This window comes from Pseudorca crassidens, chromosome X, assembly GCF_039906515.1.
Source record: "Pseudorca crassidens isolate mPseCra1 chromosome X, mPseCra1.hap1, whole genome shotgun sequence".
In the NCBI taxonomy this organism is placed as follows: Eukaryota; Metazoa; Chordata; class Mammalia; order Artiodactyla; family Delphinidae; genus Pseudorca; species Pseudorca crassidens.
The window spans coordinates 126,876,675-126,893,330 of record NC_090317.1 but is presented as its reverse complement, the minus strand read 5'-3'; the positions used below and the strand labels follow the sequence as shown (position 1 = coordinate 126,893,330).

At 41.9% G+C, this 16,656-nt stretch overlaps 1 protein-coding gene and 1 long non-coding RNA gene across 7 annotated transcripts in view; one reads left to right on the top strand and one right to left on the bottom strand.

Moving 5' to 3' along the window:
- Positions 1-11,883, top strand: part of LOC137217345 (uncharacterized) — a 240,702-nt gene extending 228,819 nt beyond the window's left edge. Inside the window, exon 3 of the long non-coding RNA XR_010940073.1 lies at positions 11,554-11,883. This is a non-coding gene — a long non-coding RNA (uncharacterized lncRNA). The remainder of the gene's footprint in view (positions 1-11,553) is intronic.
- MID1 (midline 1) overlaps positions 1-16,656 on the bottom strand; it is a 636,259-nt gene that overhangs the window by 100,664 nt on the left and 518,939 nt on the right. The window lies entirely within an intron of this gene.

Here is a 16,656-nt window from a genome sequence, read left to right as displayed (position 1 = left end):
AAACCACAGGGATAACATTTAATTCCTTCCATCTTTGCTTTACTGTTGTTTCTTTGACGGATGGCCACCTGTCTGCTAGTTAAAACAACAACAACAAAAACAATCTGGAGAGTTAATTATTTAATTTGCAGTGCTTTGCAACAAATTATTAAGCCATTTTCCCAGAGTTGGTTTGTAGACACATGACTAAAGACAATTTAAGGGTCATTGTATTTAAAAAATGAACTAACTCTCATTTCCCTGGAATATATTTTAATTTACATATACAGTGTTTTGCTAAAAGGAAAGACAAAGAACGAGTGTCACTTAAAAAATGTTTTTAAAGTCAGTTGCTTTTAACCCAGTGGGAGAAAACGGTCCAATATTCAGAGAACTTGGAGGAGACTTGCCGGTTATAAGAATCATGAATTACGAAGTCTCCTCTTGTCCTATCTGTAGAGTCTAGAACAGAGACCAGGAATTCCTGGATCCACAGCAACAGCTTCCCCAGGGAGCTGGTTGGAAAGGCAAATTCTTAGACCTGCTGAATCAGAAACTCTAGAGGTGGGGGGTCCAGCAACCTGTGGTTTAATAAACCCTTCAGGGGATCCTGTGAGTGCTAATGTTTGAGAACCACTTACACGAATGTTGTAACATCCTTCAGTGTGTGTGTCATGTGCCTTTCTCATGGACACCTTTGGATCTTATCACTCAAGTCTCTGTCATCAGGCCCTATACTTGGGCTTTCCCCTGGTTCCTTGGTCTCCACTGGGGAACAGGAAGCATAATGGAAGAGTGTGCCAGCCAAGACGCAGGGACAAAGGAGGGCTGGAAAATTCTGGAGGTGGGGGAAGATGACGCAACGTCATGGCAGGGGGAAGCTTTGGGAATGGATGTGCACCTCACTCATCCATGCTTTTTACCCCTTTACCATTAGCCATTCCAAATTGCTTTTTCTAATAAAAACATACACAGAACTCAGATGTTCAGAATGTGCCAGAGGGGAAAACAACAACAACAACAACAACAGTCCTGGTGAAGTTGCCCTAGTGTATTCTCGATTACTTATAAATGCTGTTTAAAAAAATTTTTTTTTGAGTGCTGTTGAAAGGGGGAGAGAACCCAAACTCATTTGTTTTTTAAGAAAATACAATGCCCCCCTCCCCCGCACTGGCTGGAGTAAGTGCACCTCTTGAAGATTTCATTTGACACGAAATGTATAAAGCTGAAAGCCAACATGTTAAACTTTGCCCTTAGGATTTCTTAGTGTGACCTTTGTCATTTGATTTTCAAATGTCTGTGACTTGGTCAACCACTGTGACAGGACATACGACATCAGAGACTGCTCAGTAATTAAGTGGCGGTAGTAGATCACACGTAGTGTCCTTCCCCTAACCACTGTCTTCCTCCAACGTCTTTCTTTTATTTGAATGAAGTGTCACTTAATATGGCTAACGAATACATTTTCGAAGCAAAGGCATTTACTCTAAAGGCAGACTTTCATACCGTGTATTTTTGACTGCAAGCAAGTTTTTCACCACAACGTGTTCTTTCCATCTCCAAACAATCATGACACAGCAGTGACTTCAAATATACACATTCCCTCAGTAAATGCATTCTTTTACAGCTTCGATTCTCTCCTCTGTCCTGATAATATTCAAATTTTGATCTCAGATCTCAAATCTGACCGACTCTTAGCTATGATGATCCCTTGTTATTCTAAACTCACCATTCTTAACTGCATCACGTGCCCCTTTGAAATTTCTTCCTACTTTCTAGTCTTCACAGAGGATATAAAGGATATTACCATTCCCCAGGTGAGCACCGGAACATCACCCGAGACTCGGACTTCTCATTCGTGCCTTCTCTTAATCACTCTCTAAGGCTGTCTGGTTGTTCATTAAAAGACCCTTTGGCTTCAGCCTTCCCTCTTCTTCCAAGGTTACCACTCTAACCACCTCCTTCCATAAATTGCTGGTTTTCCTTCCTCTAGCGTTTGCCCAGCCAGTCGGGTGCGTGCATGGCCACCAAAGTCATCATCCCAGTAAGCTTGTATTTTACTACACCATCACATCCTCAAAAGTTCAAAAAGCTGTCCATCCTTAAAGGATGAAGCTCAAACTCCCGTGTTGGGATGCGAAGTCCTCAAAACTATAGTGGGTTTAATAATTCTAAAAGACACATGCACCCCAACGTTCACTGCAGCACTATTCACAATAGCCAAGACATGGAAGCAAACCTAAATGTCCATCGACAGATGAATGGATAAAGAAGATGCGGTATATTTATACAGTGGAATATTACTCAGCCATCAAAAGGAATGAAATAATGCCATTTGCAGCAACATGGATGGACCTAGAGATGATCATACTAAAGAGAAGTCAGGCTGAGAAAGACAGATAGCATATGATACCACTTACATGTGGAATCTAAAAAAAAAAACCCAAAAAACAAAGATACAAATGAACTTATCTACAAAACAGAAACAGACTCACCGACTTCGAAAGCAAACTTATGGTTACGAAAGGGGAAACGTGATGGGGAGGGATAAATTAGGAGTTTCGGATTAACAGATACACACTACTATATATAACATAGATAATCAACAAGGACCTACTGTATAGCACAGGGAACTCTACTCAGTATTCTGTAATAAGCTACATGGGGAAAGAATCTGAAAAAGAATGGATATATGTATAACAATCATTTTGCTGTACACCTAAAACGAACACAACATTGTCAATCAACTATACTCCAATATAAAATAAAAAATTAAAAGAAAAACTGTAGTAGGTTTAGAATTTCCCCAGTAGAAGCCAGCTATAACTACCACCGCCCTGCACAATGAACATTCAACTTCAGTTACAATGGATTCCTTATTGGTCAAGAACTGCCACATCCGTTGCTCCTTCTGAGCACTTGGGCTGCATCTTTCCACCAATCTAGAATTTTTTCATTCCCCCCCATGGCATCTCAGAATCTAGCAGAGGGCTAGAGGCACCAATAAATGCTTATTCAATAAAGGAGGACGTGAGTAATATTCATGCAACTAAAGATTTTCTATCAGTAACAGAAATTACATCAAGCCAAATCTTAATTCTATTTCAAAACTGGATAGGATTAAATCATACCTTTCTGAAGACATCAATACATATTTGAGACATCAAGCCAGAGTTCACTAAATCATAAAAACACTTTGATTAAATTAGTTTCAGAAATTGCTCTCCGGCCAAGGAACTATCTACTACGCAATGGATCAGGCAATAAATCTTAGACTCTATGTGCTGACAGGTGTAAGATGATTTATTGAATTGTAAGACAAGGAATTGTGAAGCATTACTAAGAAAATACACACTCTCTTCCAACGCAACATGATTTTACTTAACAAAAAGCAATTTAGGAGGAAACTGTACTATTAAAATAATAGTAAATGCTTCCCATACAGCTCTAATTCTATGCATTAAAAATAATCCAGGAATGAAATCATTAGATCGTGCTGCTGGCTGGAGATCAGACGGATGACTTAATAATGACCCATCCCCGTCAAATAAAGCTCATCTCTGTCTGGTAATAATCAGAGAATTTACACTACCAGTAACCTCCGGTACTTCTTCAACCACATGTTAGCACTGTGATTTTTATTCTTCTATCCAATTTTTCTTTGCAATATTATTCTATTTTATATAATGACAACTAAAGAAACGTAGCTGCATATTTAACTTTCTCTTCCTGATTAAAGTTGATTACAGGGGTTTCCTGAATTTTAACATTTAATCAGTTTTCTTGAAAATTAATACTATTTACAGCTATAGTTTCCCCAACAACCAAACAATCAGACATTTTAAATTTTTTTAAAAATGAAGGGCGGGGGAAGGATAAATTAGGAGTTTGGGATTAATAGATACAGACTATTATATATAAAATAGATAAACAACAAGGTCCTACTGTATAGCACAGGGAACTATACTCAATATTTTGTAATAATCTGTAAGGTTACAGAATGTGAAAAAAATAGATATTCACGTATGTATAATGGAATCACTTTGCTGTACACCTGAAACTAACACAACACTGTAGATCAACTATACTTCAATAAAAATAAATTTAAAAAAAAAGTAAACTGGTACAAGACTAGAAAAAAAATTTTTTTAATGTATCTAAGGGGAACTTCATGTAGGTTTAATGAAACGTGGCATCTTTGGTGCTCAGGATACAAAGGTAAACCGGAGCATCATGGGAGGGACTGATATGATTATGCCACAGCATATATGCAGAAGAGCTTGGAGGTGGACCAATCAGAAAGGCGTGTTTTGTGTTGTCAGGATGGAATGATATTGCTAGAGAATCTGACAGTCCTGCTATTGGTCGCTAGCTCCCCAAGTGTATTCTAGTCCTACACAAAAATCTTAGATCTAGAAAACAGGGCCCCTTAGGAGCCCACTGTAGGATGGTATGCCAAAGAGATCTGATTCTGGCTACAGCCAGCCCTTGGGATCAGAGGAAGGCTAAAAGACAGCAGGTAAGTGGGTTCCTGGCTCCTTGTGGAATCTAGGCTTGTTGGCATGAATCTTGATGACCATTTAGTTCCTGGGACTTTACAGAGGAAATCAGGGCCAGTGGTTGGTTATTGGACATGCAACACCAGAAGTGGGTCTATTACGCTCCTGATATATGGACAACAGAGTGATTGAGCCTATGTTCACCACCACTGTACAAATGCTTTATGAGATGGGAATGGAAGCTCGGATAGAGGCAGAGCCCTGCATGCTGCCTGCAGAACTTCAGAAAGTAGACCCCTTTCGAGGGCCTTTGCAAGGTTCCAAGATTTGGGAAATTCCCAGATCCTTCAGCGCACCAGGTACTCACGAAATCAGTCCAGAGAGCTCTGCCTGTGATCTTAGTCTGTTTCCTGCGCTGTTCGTATTCCACACCAATGGTTCTAGCTGTTGTTTGCAGAATGCTCAGTGGGTCAGAGAAAGAGGTTCAGAAAGAAACTAGCTCAATGATAGAATCTGATGCTTTGCTTCAAGGTACGAGAGTCAGTTTGTCCTTGACCATCTGAGACAAGAGTATCTTATCCTTGGAGTCATAGGCCATGAAGTTGAATATAGGGTGCGGGTAATGAGAATTCCACCCAAATAGTCGATCTGGTGAACATTAAATCTACCAGTGCCAACGTCCTCTAGTAACACATACTGAGACTCTCCCTGCCTCTTCTTATAGTTAGAGGACTTCAGGGGGAAAAGATGTAAACTCCCTTGAAGGAAAGCATCATTAGGACAGGACTCCCGTCTCTCTTTTTCCCCACTGGCTTCAAAGTACCTGACGCATAGTAGATTAGGTACTTTGTTTGTTGCACAGTAGATTCTCAACAAATATTTGCTTAACAAAATGGGTGGATGGGTGGGTGAGTGGGCAGATAGATGGCAGGGTAGGTGGAGGAGGGTTCCTACAGAGTTTGGGAAAATAATTCAACACATTAGTCCCAAATCCTGAGAATGAATTTAGGGGGTACAGAAAGTTCTCCGATTACAGAGCTACGCTGGTGCTGCCTGGAAGTTGGAAGTTTTTCCAGTTCCCTCAAATGGGCACTTGTGATTCTATTGAGAGCTTTCTGGAAGGATCCATTCTGACATTCTATGGAAGATACCAAAGGCAGTAGGCCTGTCTCCTTCTCTGTCAAAAACCTTAATTCTTTCCTGTACTTGTTCTGGAAAGAAAGGCCTCACTCCCAGGGCTCCATATCTCCTCTTGTTTGCCTAGAAAGTTGCTATTGCAACTTAGCAGATGAAAACCAGCAGACACTAGAGTTTGGGGATTACAGACAAACAGAAAACATGGAGTTCAGGTGCTAGTAACAGGTTTTCCCTCCGGTCATTCAGAGCTGGTTGTTCCAACTTCTCAATATCTAAAATCACTAACTTTAAAACTTGAATCTGAAGAAAATATTCTTCAAGGTACTCCGAAGCGGGCTACGTGCAGGCCATCCCTTTTGATAACCAATTACATGCATCGAGATGGAAAACCAGGAAGGAGTTGTCACTTGACAAGCACTCTCCTTCCTTTAGTCCTAAAGTACAACGAGGGTTTAAAAACGAGGACACGAAAGTCGTTTTACATGATTTGCATTTTGTAGTATAGCCAAGGATCTCCTCAACACATCAGCCTGAAATTGTAGTTTAGTGTCTGTTACAAGACGTTTCCAAGAAGCGTAAGAGGAAATTGCAGAGATGAGTTCAAATCACAAAATAAAAACCACAAGGGTGAATTTTCTGAGCACAGGTAGGCAAATTAAGGGATGGATAGAGGAATGTGGGAGGGTAGGGGCTGTAAGGGAGAAAACCATACTTCAAAGACTTCTGGGGCTTCCCTGGTGGCGCAGTGGTTGAGAGTCCGCCTGCCGACGCAGGACAGCCATTTTACCATTTGACTTAAGAGTCAAATCTATCTGGGGAGTTTTTTCACCACTAATGGAACCTAGAGTGGATTACACTCTTATGGCATAAGATGGAATTTGGCAAAATCAGTGGCCATTTGACATGGTTAACACACTTCTGGATCATATCAATGAAAGGCTTCATAGAATTTTCACCTAAATTAAACATTACAAATGTACAGCTGGAAGGCAGGTTCAAAAAAGTCTCAACTGTATACATTACAACCATTAATGTGTTTTGCAGATTTTTTTTAAGTTGGGATGAATCCAGATTGACCATGTGCATGCTGTCTTTGGCAATCATATGGTTTTTCCAAAACAATTATAAAAATAAAAGGAACATTTGCTCCTTGCTACTAGTGTATACAGTGTCTCCATAGGGTACTTTGTGCTCTTAGAATAAGTGCTCAAGACCTTAAAAAAAATGTTGCAGCCCATTATTGACCAATGTCTGCCAGTTTTAAGAAATGAAAGGGCTACAATGAGGGCTTCTGGGGTGGGAAATTTAAGACTTAATGTGGTGATTAACATCAGAAATAGTATCTAGGATTTCCCTGGTGGCACAGTGGTTGAGAGTCTGCCTGCCGATGCAGGGGACGCGGGTTCGTGCCCCGGTCCGGGAAGATCCCACATGCCGCGGAGCGGCTGGGCCCGTGAGCCATGGCCGCTGAGCCTGCGCGTCCGGAGCCTGTGCTCCGCAACGGGAGAGGCCACAGCAGTGAGAGGCCCGCGTACCGCAAAAAAAAAAAAAAAAAAAATCTGCCTGCCAATGCAAGGGACACGGGTTTGAGCCCTGGTCCGGGAAGATCCCACATGCTGTGGAGCAACTAAGCCCATGCGCCACAACTACTGAGCCTGCGCTCTAGAGCCCACGTGCCGCAACTACTGAGCCCACGTGCTGCAACTACTGAGCCCATGGTCCGCAACAAGAGAAGCCACCGCAATGAGAAGCCTGTGCACCGCAACAAAAAGTAGCCCCCGTTCGCCGCAACTAGAGGAAGCCCGCACGCAACAACGAAGACCCAACCCAGCCAAAAATAAATAAATAAATATTTTTTAAAAAAAGAAATAGTGTCTAAACCAAACACTGAAGAATAAAAGGGTTGAATTGAACCCTTGCTGCTCTAAATACATTCTTTCCTTCAACTAATATGACCTTATAATGAAAACTAAAAACTTTTAAATGATCACAGATTAAACACAGCAGCCAGGTTTACTAGACAGTAACATCCTTAATGACAAAAGTACCTTTGTGCTAATCTTAGTGTCTTCCCCTCTGAACACTGAGTAGGATCAATAAATATCTAAGTTGCAATGGAACATAAATGGACCTTGGTGCTGGGAGTAACTGAAGTACTCCATTCCATTCTATTTCAAATGCAAAAGATCTCAAAGATACTCCAACCATGTCACATTGGTAGGAGCCACCATAATTACATTTGAGTTTACTTTTCTGAAGCAGTTTTTAGGGCAACTCAATTCCAGTTCATTAAGTCGAAGTCTTAGTTCAACTAACATGTACCCAACATATAATAATCCTCCCTATATGACACACTCACTGGTCTATAAATGCTCATGATAAAACCCACACAACAAAGTCTACAAACTTCTAATCCAGTTCGAAGTATGTTATGTATTGATGAGCTTTGAAAGATCAAATATTGGCCATGAGATAAATCTCAACACCTCTGACAATATTTGATTTCAGAAAAACAATGTTCACAGCCACACAAACAGCATTAGGAACGTACTCAAGTTCTCATAGCCTCTATGGTCCTATCATTCTTCATAAGTTACTCTTGAGTTTATCTGATTCCAAAGCACTTGGTCATTCTCCCATCACAGTAGAAAGGTGGGCTAGGACGAGGTAATGACTGATTTGTTTAGAACTAGAGGAGGTAATTCCTCTTTCCACACAGCTCTCCTCATGCAACAGGAGTCGGAATAGTAACAATAATAATAGTAGTAGATTAGTAGTAGCAGCAGCAATAGGAAGAGGAGAACTAGTAGTAGCAATGATAATAGCAGCTACCATTTATTGAGCATATACTATGTGCCGAGTATTTCGCATATTTTATCCCGAGTCCCCTTAATAATGCTATAAGGAATGTATTATTACCCTGATCTTTACTGATGGAGAAACATACTCAGATAGACTTACTTTCCCAAGTTCACACAGCTACTGAACGCTGGAGCTGGACCTCTGAGCCCAGTTCCATTTGATTGCAAAGCCTGTTCTCCTCCTACACCATCCAACTTCTGGAGTAGATTTATGTCTTGATCCTTATGGCATCATTCTCTAAAAAGTCAACTTATTTCATCTTTTTTGCTGTTGTTTTTGCTCCCCTGTAACCTCTTGTAACATTGGCCTCCTTGTAACAGGAAAATGCCTGTTATGAGCACGTGCTGCACTGGCTTTACAAATTGAGATGCCAAAGGGAGAGTCAGCACTTCAGAGGGAAGGTAGGGCTTCCCAAGGTTACACTTAAGGGGGAAGAGCCAATAAGCAAGGTTCCTCATCTGAGTGCCACTGGTTAGAACCAAGAGGATTTGAAATCTCATCAACATTAGCTGCACCATGTGGAAAGACCTCTTCTGGAAAAAGGCGTGCTTAGAACTGCTTACCAGGACTCAATGAAAAGACCTTAGTTTGGGAAAAGCTTTTCTACCATGAACTGAAATCTTTATCAGAAGACTTTTCAGAAGAAGGGAAATATTGTTTCATTTCCATATCCAACTCACTCTAAATAAAACAAACTCTGGGTCATTGACCCAATTTAGCATTTCATAAACAATAACAGGACTGAACCTAACTTAAGAGTAGAAATATATATAGTATTCCATGTCATCATTCCTTCTTTAACACCACAGGTTTCTCCCAAACTTTTTTTTTTAGTTTATTTAGTTACTATTTATTTACTTTTGGCTGCGTTGGGTCTTTGCTGCCGCACGCGGGCTTTCTCTAGTTGTGACGAGCGGGGGCTACTCTTGGTTGCGGTGCACGGGCTTCTCATTGTGGCGGCTTCTCTTATTGCGGAGCGTGAGCTTCAGTAGTTGTGGCGTGTGGGCTCAGCAGTGGCGGCGCACGGGCTTAGTTCCTCCGCTGCATGTGGGATCTTCCCAGACCAGGGATCGAACCCGTGTCCCCTGCATTGGCAGGTGGATTCTTAACTACTGCGTCACCAGGGAAGTCCCTCTCCCAAACTTTTACTAGGACTTCATTCTTATTTAGATCTGTATCAATTACAGGGAGATCTATCAATATTCAGCCTGATGAAAGTTTGGGTTCAAATTTGTAAGGAAAGGCTAATAGATGAACTCAGACTAGGTAAAAAGTGGTGCTGTCCCATAGAGTAAAAATGCAACATAATTATAAACTCTAATTTGTGAAAATATAAGCTATCTCCTTTCAAAGGTAAATTTTAGATCATTACGTATGTACACCTTGACTTACTTCAGGATTTTCACAAGAAAAAATATCTGGGTGTAAGCGTGTTTGTGAAACCTAAGGTAGAGAACATTACAGAAAGTTTCAGTCCTTCTTTCTTGAAAAATGTGGAATTTCGAGCCCAGATGAATGAAATTTTCAACACCTAGCAGGCTATCGTGATACCATTTGACAAACTCAGAAGGTAATTTTGGGAGCCTGGGTCTGTTGTGAAATAAGAAAAAAAATATTGTTCTCCACCCTTTGCTCAGTCTCCAATCATGGAAAGGCTCTTATCTTCCTTCAGTACATCTAGTAATCCCTTTGCTTGCCAAAAGGCTGAAAGTCACACCAATATTCAGGTCACAAAATTAAAAGAGAAGAAAAGGCCTCAGGTAAATGTCTTCAAAATGGGACGTATCCCTGTAGTGATAAGATGATTATTTCTGAATGACGGAGGAAGCAGGGCGGGGATTGGGAGAAAGGAACCCATCCCAAATAATTTTACTTTAAAGCCCCCAAACAAGACTATGCTCGATCTGTTGCTCTTTAAAAACTTTTGTTTATCACTTTATACTAGTCATGCTTTTCACATTTATATTATCTTTATTTTTTCCTTCTTTAGTTCTTTTTGGCAGTGCTGGCTGCTGGAAGAAACAAATAATACATCTGAATAAGCTTACAGTGTAGATTTCCAGAACTTTAGAAAAATACTGAATATCGCTAATGTATTTTAAGTGGAACTCCCAAACAACAGCATGTCCTCTAGGGGCTTCCCATGGTAGTTTGAGACTTTACAAGATAAATGGCCAGGCTCCATGAGGCTGCTTCCTGGATCCATCCTGCTGTGGAGTTTCAGGCACGCCTGGAATGTTCTGGCATGACGCTCTCTGCTTATTGTCTTATTGCATGGAATTTATGACTTAGGAAAAAAATTTTTAAGTATTTTAAGGTAATAATTATTCTTTAAGCAGTAACAGCAAAACCCCCCAACAAACCAATATTTAGAAAGAGTGAAAGGAAGAACAATTTTGTCTCAATTTGGGGAAAAAAAAAGTGCTGAAATGTTTTGGTGTTTTTTCATGAAAATTATTTGTCAAGGGTTCAGTGGCATTTAATGACCATGCTCTGTCTCCTTTAGAGCTGTTTTCACGATGATAGTGTGAAACAAACAGAGCTTATTTTTTCGAACATTTTCCATGCCTCTTGTCCATCCTACAAAGACAACCTCAAGTGCAGAGCTTACCTGGGAAGGATCAGGGAACCACCAGTAGGTATCTTAGCACCTGACACTTGCTTGTCCGAAGACATGCTTGGTATTAACTCCTATCACTGATCTTCTAGAACACTCCTTTGCAACACTTTATTTCATAAAATCACCTAGGGCTATACAACTCTCAACTGCGGGGGGGAAAATGCCTCTCCTTCAGCCTCCAGAACCAAAGATTAAGGCAGCAGTGAAGCTCACTATGATGGAGTGAGCACAGTGACGAAAGCAAACTTAGAGCCATTCTCACATCTGTGGGGCGTCAAAGAGGGGGACACGGGGGGGAGGGCATCCAAAACGGGGCGATCAGAGAGATGGATGAGGGACACTTCCTGTGGGAAACAAATTTGATTTTGTTTCACCATCTCTAGTGTTTATCCATTCAGAGAAATCTTTGCCAGAAAGTCACTTTCTCATTGTAAATATGATGTTGATTTTTTTCAGGACAGGAGCACCTTTACTGAGCATATTGTTTAGGCAGAAAATGGAAGAGATCGAGTCACTTTTGCTGAAAAATACAGGTACGTAGGTAACTACCAAATAGAGGTAAATCAATTTCGAAGGAAAATGACCAGATTCAATGGCTTTTGAACCTTCCAAGAAACCTGTTTTATGAGTGCATTTTGGAGGAAGGGCTACACAAACAGTGAAAAAGACCAAAATTGTCATTAAGAACCAAACACATAACTCTCCAGATTAATTGTGATGGCTTCATTCCCACCCCCGTGGCCTTATTCCACGGTCACTCCTGAGGACTCCTGGGAGGCATCTCTAGCTCTCAGATATAATATTCAAGTTTGCTCAGATTTATTCAAAAGAAATCTGAATAAAATATCCCCTCGGGGCTTCCCTGGTGGCACAGTGGTTAAGAATCCTCCTGCCAATGCAGGGGACACGGGTTCGAGCCCTGGTCCCGGAAGATCCCACATGCTGCGGAGCAACTAAGCCCATGCACCGCAACTACTGAGCCTGCGCTCTAGAACCCACGTGCCGCGACTACTGAAGCCCACGCGCCTGGAGCCCGTGCTCCGCAACGAGAGAGGCCACCGCAGTGAGAAGCCCGCGCACCGCAGCAAGGAGTTGCCCCTGCTCGCCGCAACTAGAGAAAAGCCCGCGCACAGCAACGAAGTCCCAACTCAGCACCCCTGCCAAAAAAAAAAAAAAAAAAAAAATCCCCTCACAGATCATCAGAGCAATGATAAAGAATTTACAACTGATTTCTTCACTGGTTGAAAAGAAAAATCACAACCCGTTTTCCTTAGCAGAATTTTTTTTTCTTCTTGCATTGATGGTCCGATCATATTGTCTTATTTTCTGCCTTTCCAGTTGAAGAAAATCCCTTGGACAGAAATACTACTGACGGGCTTATTACTTCAGTAGAACAGAGACACTGTGATTATTATTATCATCATCTTAAATTTGATAGGTATCTTCAAAATGAAGACCTCTCATAAGAACACAGATAATGAAAATTTCTGTGCTCTAGACTAAAAGCATCTACATTAAGATACTTGTTTTAACTTACATAAAGGTATTTATTCAACTTCTACAGAAATTGGGTATGGGGCTTCCCTGGTGGCGCAGTGGTTGAGAGTCCGCCTGCCGACGCAGGGGACACGGGTTCGTGCCCCGGTCCGGGAAGATCCCACATGCCGCGGAGCGGCTGGGCCCGTGAGCCATGGCCGCTGAGCCTGCGCGTCCGGAGCCTGTGCTCCGCGACGGGAGAGGCCGCAACAGTGAGAGGCCCGCGTAACGCAAAAAAAAAAAGAAAAGAAAAAGAAATTGGGTATGTTGTAGACACTGCCTCAAACAGAAAGACTACATCAAGTGGAACAACATTTATTGAAGGTTGGTATATTTGTGGTCTGGTATATGGGTTTCCACTAACCAGCTGTGAGGCCTAAACCAGGGGTTGGCAAACTATAGCCCTCGGGTCAGATTGGCCAGCCACCTGTTTTTATACAGTTTCACTGGCACACAGCCACGCCCATTTGTTTACATCCTGTCTACTACTGTCTAGGGCTGCGTTCAGAGCGGTCCCGACTGAAATCATATGACAATATTCAGTAGCTGGCTCTACAATGTTTGCTGACTCCTGCCTTTAGAAACTCATCTGCGCCTCAGTCTCCCCATTTGTGATTGAGAGGTTGGGCAAGACTGACGTTTTTCAACCAAGTTTGCACCTTAGAATAACTGAATCACTTTGCTGTACACCTGAAACACAACACTGTACATCAACTATACTTCAATATAAATGAATGAATGAATGAATGAATGATTCATTTGGGGGAGTTTGGGGAAAATCTCAGGGCCTGAGCTGCACCCCAGAGGATCTTGTTCCATCCGGCTGGGCCCCCGTTCAAGGTGATCTCTGTGCAGCCAGGGCGAGATCCACCGGACTAGACAACAACAAAGGCCCTTCCAGCTTGGGGCTTCCAAGACGTGTACTTCTTGTGAAATAAACAGTATCTGCTGGCAGGAACAAACACTTGGAAACGAGGCCTAAATAACTTCAGCCTCAGCACTGAAGACTCACATTTGATTTATGCCATTCCAAGTCTCTGACTTGAGGGGCTGAGAATCTACAGCTTTGCACAGATACACATGCAGAGCTATATACACATAAACAGTTCCTTTGGAAGACAGCTACCCCTGGAAGGTAGTCCTGATCGTGAACTGCCCCAAGTAGGAAATCTGGGGCATAGGAGATAATATCAAGTGCACCTAACTCACATTTGGGGAAGGGATTAAAGAATATTTAATAAGCCTTTGGAGGTTGAAATACTGCTGAAACCGCCTGGAGGACGGCATGGGCGGGCCCAGACTGCTCAAGACAGGGCGGGGGCCTGGGGTGGAGGAAGCCTGCTGTGCGCAGCCTTGAGGCGGCTGCCAGCCTGCCACTCAGGGCGTCCACAGATGGTGGGAGGGGTCTCTGCAAGGGCTGAGCCTTCTAGTCTCAAAACAGATTTGGTTTTGGAGGTTACACAAACAAGTCAACGCCTCTGAGAGTGAAGCTGAGCTTTTCCCCTTTGCACTGCCGGCAAAGATGCTTTGGTTAATTACAGGTATCCCAGCCTTAGCACCACTGACACGTGGAGCCGCACGATTCTCTGCCACGGGGGCTTGTCTTGTGCATTCAGGATGTTGCGCGGCATCCCCGGCCTTGATCCACTAGATACCCCTCGCCCTTCAAGTTGTCATAATAAGGCAATTGTGTGCTGCTAAGTTTACCCGCTGAGGTCTTCATGATTTCTTATCATCCTGCCTCAAAGGGGAATTAAAGACAACTGTTCTGAGGCAGCAGGGAACAAACAAATATATACATAAAAAACATGCATACTATATACATATATATATATGTATATAGTATTATTTTATCCTGCCCCTTGTGAATGACAAATATTTCATCACCTCTGTCTGAACTAAAGTCTTTAAAAATCGAATGGTCTCTCTATAATACTTTCTCAAAAGAAATCACTGGGGAGCAATTTGTCGATTCAGAAATGAATGCAGAGACCTAAAAGGCAATATTTTGCTTGCTTACGTATTCAAAATTCAAAAGAATGGCTGGTGGGCTACGATTTTCCTTTTTTACCTGATGGGCAAATTGTACTGTATCGTCTGATTAAATTAGTACGGGCTGTTCCATTTGTTTCTACAAGTATTTACTACTGATAAAACACCTTGTAGGGCTTCCCTGGTGGCGCAGTGGTTAAGAGTCCGCCTGCCGATGCAGGGGACACGGGTTTGTGCCCCGGTCCGGGAAGATCCCGCATGCCGCGGAGCGGCTGGGCCCGTGAGCCATGGCCGCTGAGGCTGTGCGTCCGGAGCCTGTGCTCCGCAACGGGAGAGGCCACAGCGGTGAGAGGCCCGCGTACACCCCACCCAAAAAAAAAAAAAAATTGGAAAACACCTTGTAGCTTTTAGAAATGCTCTAGTCACTGAAAAATGAATAATCAGATACCAAAGAACTATGGGATACAGGCGCTGAGCTTGAGAAATGAACAAATGGTTGGGGCAGGAAGGCTTGAACCCAGAAATGTTTATAAAATAATACGGAATGCAGTGTAATTCTGAAGGGGTAGTAAAGACAACATGGCATGTCTGAGATTAGAGAATTTTATGAAAAGCTAACCTAGAGTAGTCCTCGGTGAGCCTAGAGTTAGTCCTTTAAGAATCAACCGGGGAGGGGGAAGGGTAAGCTGTGACAAAGCGAGAGAGTGGCATGGACATATATACACTACCAAAGGTAAAACAGATAGCTAGTGGGAAGCAGCCGCATGGCACAGGGAGATCAGCTCGGTGCTTTGTGACCACCTAGAGGGCTGGGATAGGGAGGGTGGGAGGGAGGGAGACGCAAGAGGGAAGAGATATGGGAACATATGTATACGTATAACTGATTCACTTTGTTATACAGCAGAAACTAACACACCACTGTAAACCAATTATACTCCAATAAAGATGTTAAAAACAAAAAAAGAATCAACTGGAGTTAGTAGAGGAAGAGGTAGAAAGCTTGAGGAGGAAGATTATCCACTTTTATTTATATCGACTTTACATTGTCTAACTTCTTAGAAGAATCTAGAATGTTTTTATAACTACAGAGAAGGCTTAAAATTTGCAAATAAGTTGTGGGTTGGGGTAGAAGCCTTCAGGGGAGAATAGCAATGGAGAGAGGAACCTTGGACTTCCCAAGGGTCAATCATTACCGGGTTTAATCCTCAATTATACCTCTGTTGCACCGATGAACACCTAAGTCTTGGAGAAGTTAGTTGTGTTTTTTTTTCCTTAACCTAAGTTCACACAAATTTAAAATGGCAAGGCCAGGGCACAAGGTGAAATCAGACTCCAAGCCTGTCTCAGACCTGCTGAATCAGAACCTGCATTTTAATAAGACCCCCAAGTATACTTCCTGTGTACATTTATATTTGAGACGTTCTGGTCTAAGAAACTAATTTAAACCTACAATTCTGACTGATAAGCAATCCTAGAGAGAGGAACGGATAACAGACCCCAAACCCTTTCATTGACTAACACGTGGTGACCATTTTCACTTGTGTACATGCTTTGCCAAAAATAACTAAATATGAATAAGAATTCATTTAGGTCTCTTAAGAGATTTGAAATGTCAAACTCATAGACCAAGATGCTAAATTTACATTTTTAACCACGGCAAATAAATCATCACATTTCGAGTGATGGAATGAATTTAGGGATCATCAGATACTCATTCATTCCTTCATTTAAAACTAACGTATAGAGTAGCCAGTGAATATTGAATAATTCAACATTACTGTAAGTAAATAAAAATTATTCCACATGGATTTCCATATTTCATTTTTGTATTTTTACTCCATTATTTGTATTAGAATGGAAAATAGATCAGCTTCAATCTAGTTACCACTTTAAAGGAAATTTCTTTGCTTAGTCCAGGGAGCCCTTGTGTCAGAAGTTAAGGCAAAAGCACTTTGTCTCTCCATCACCCAAGCTCTTTTTCCTTCTCATTACTTTTTTGAAGTGTGGCATGTTTGGGCCATAGTTCTTTCT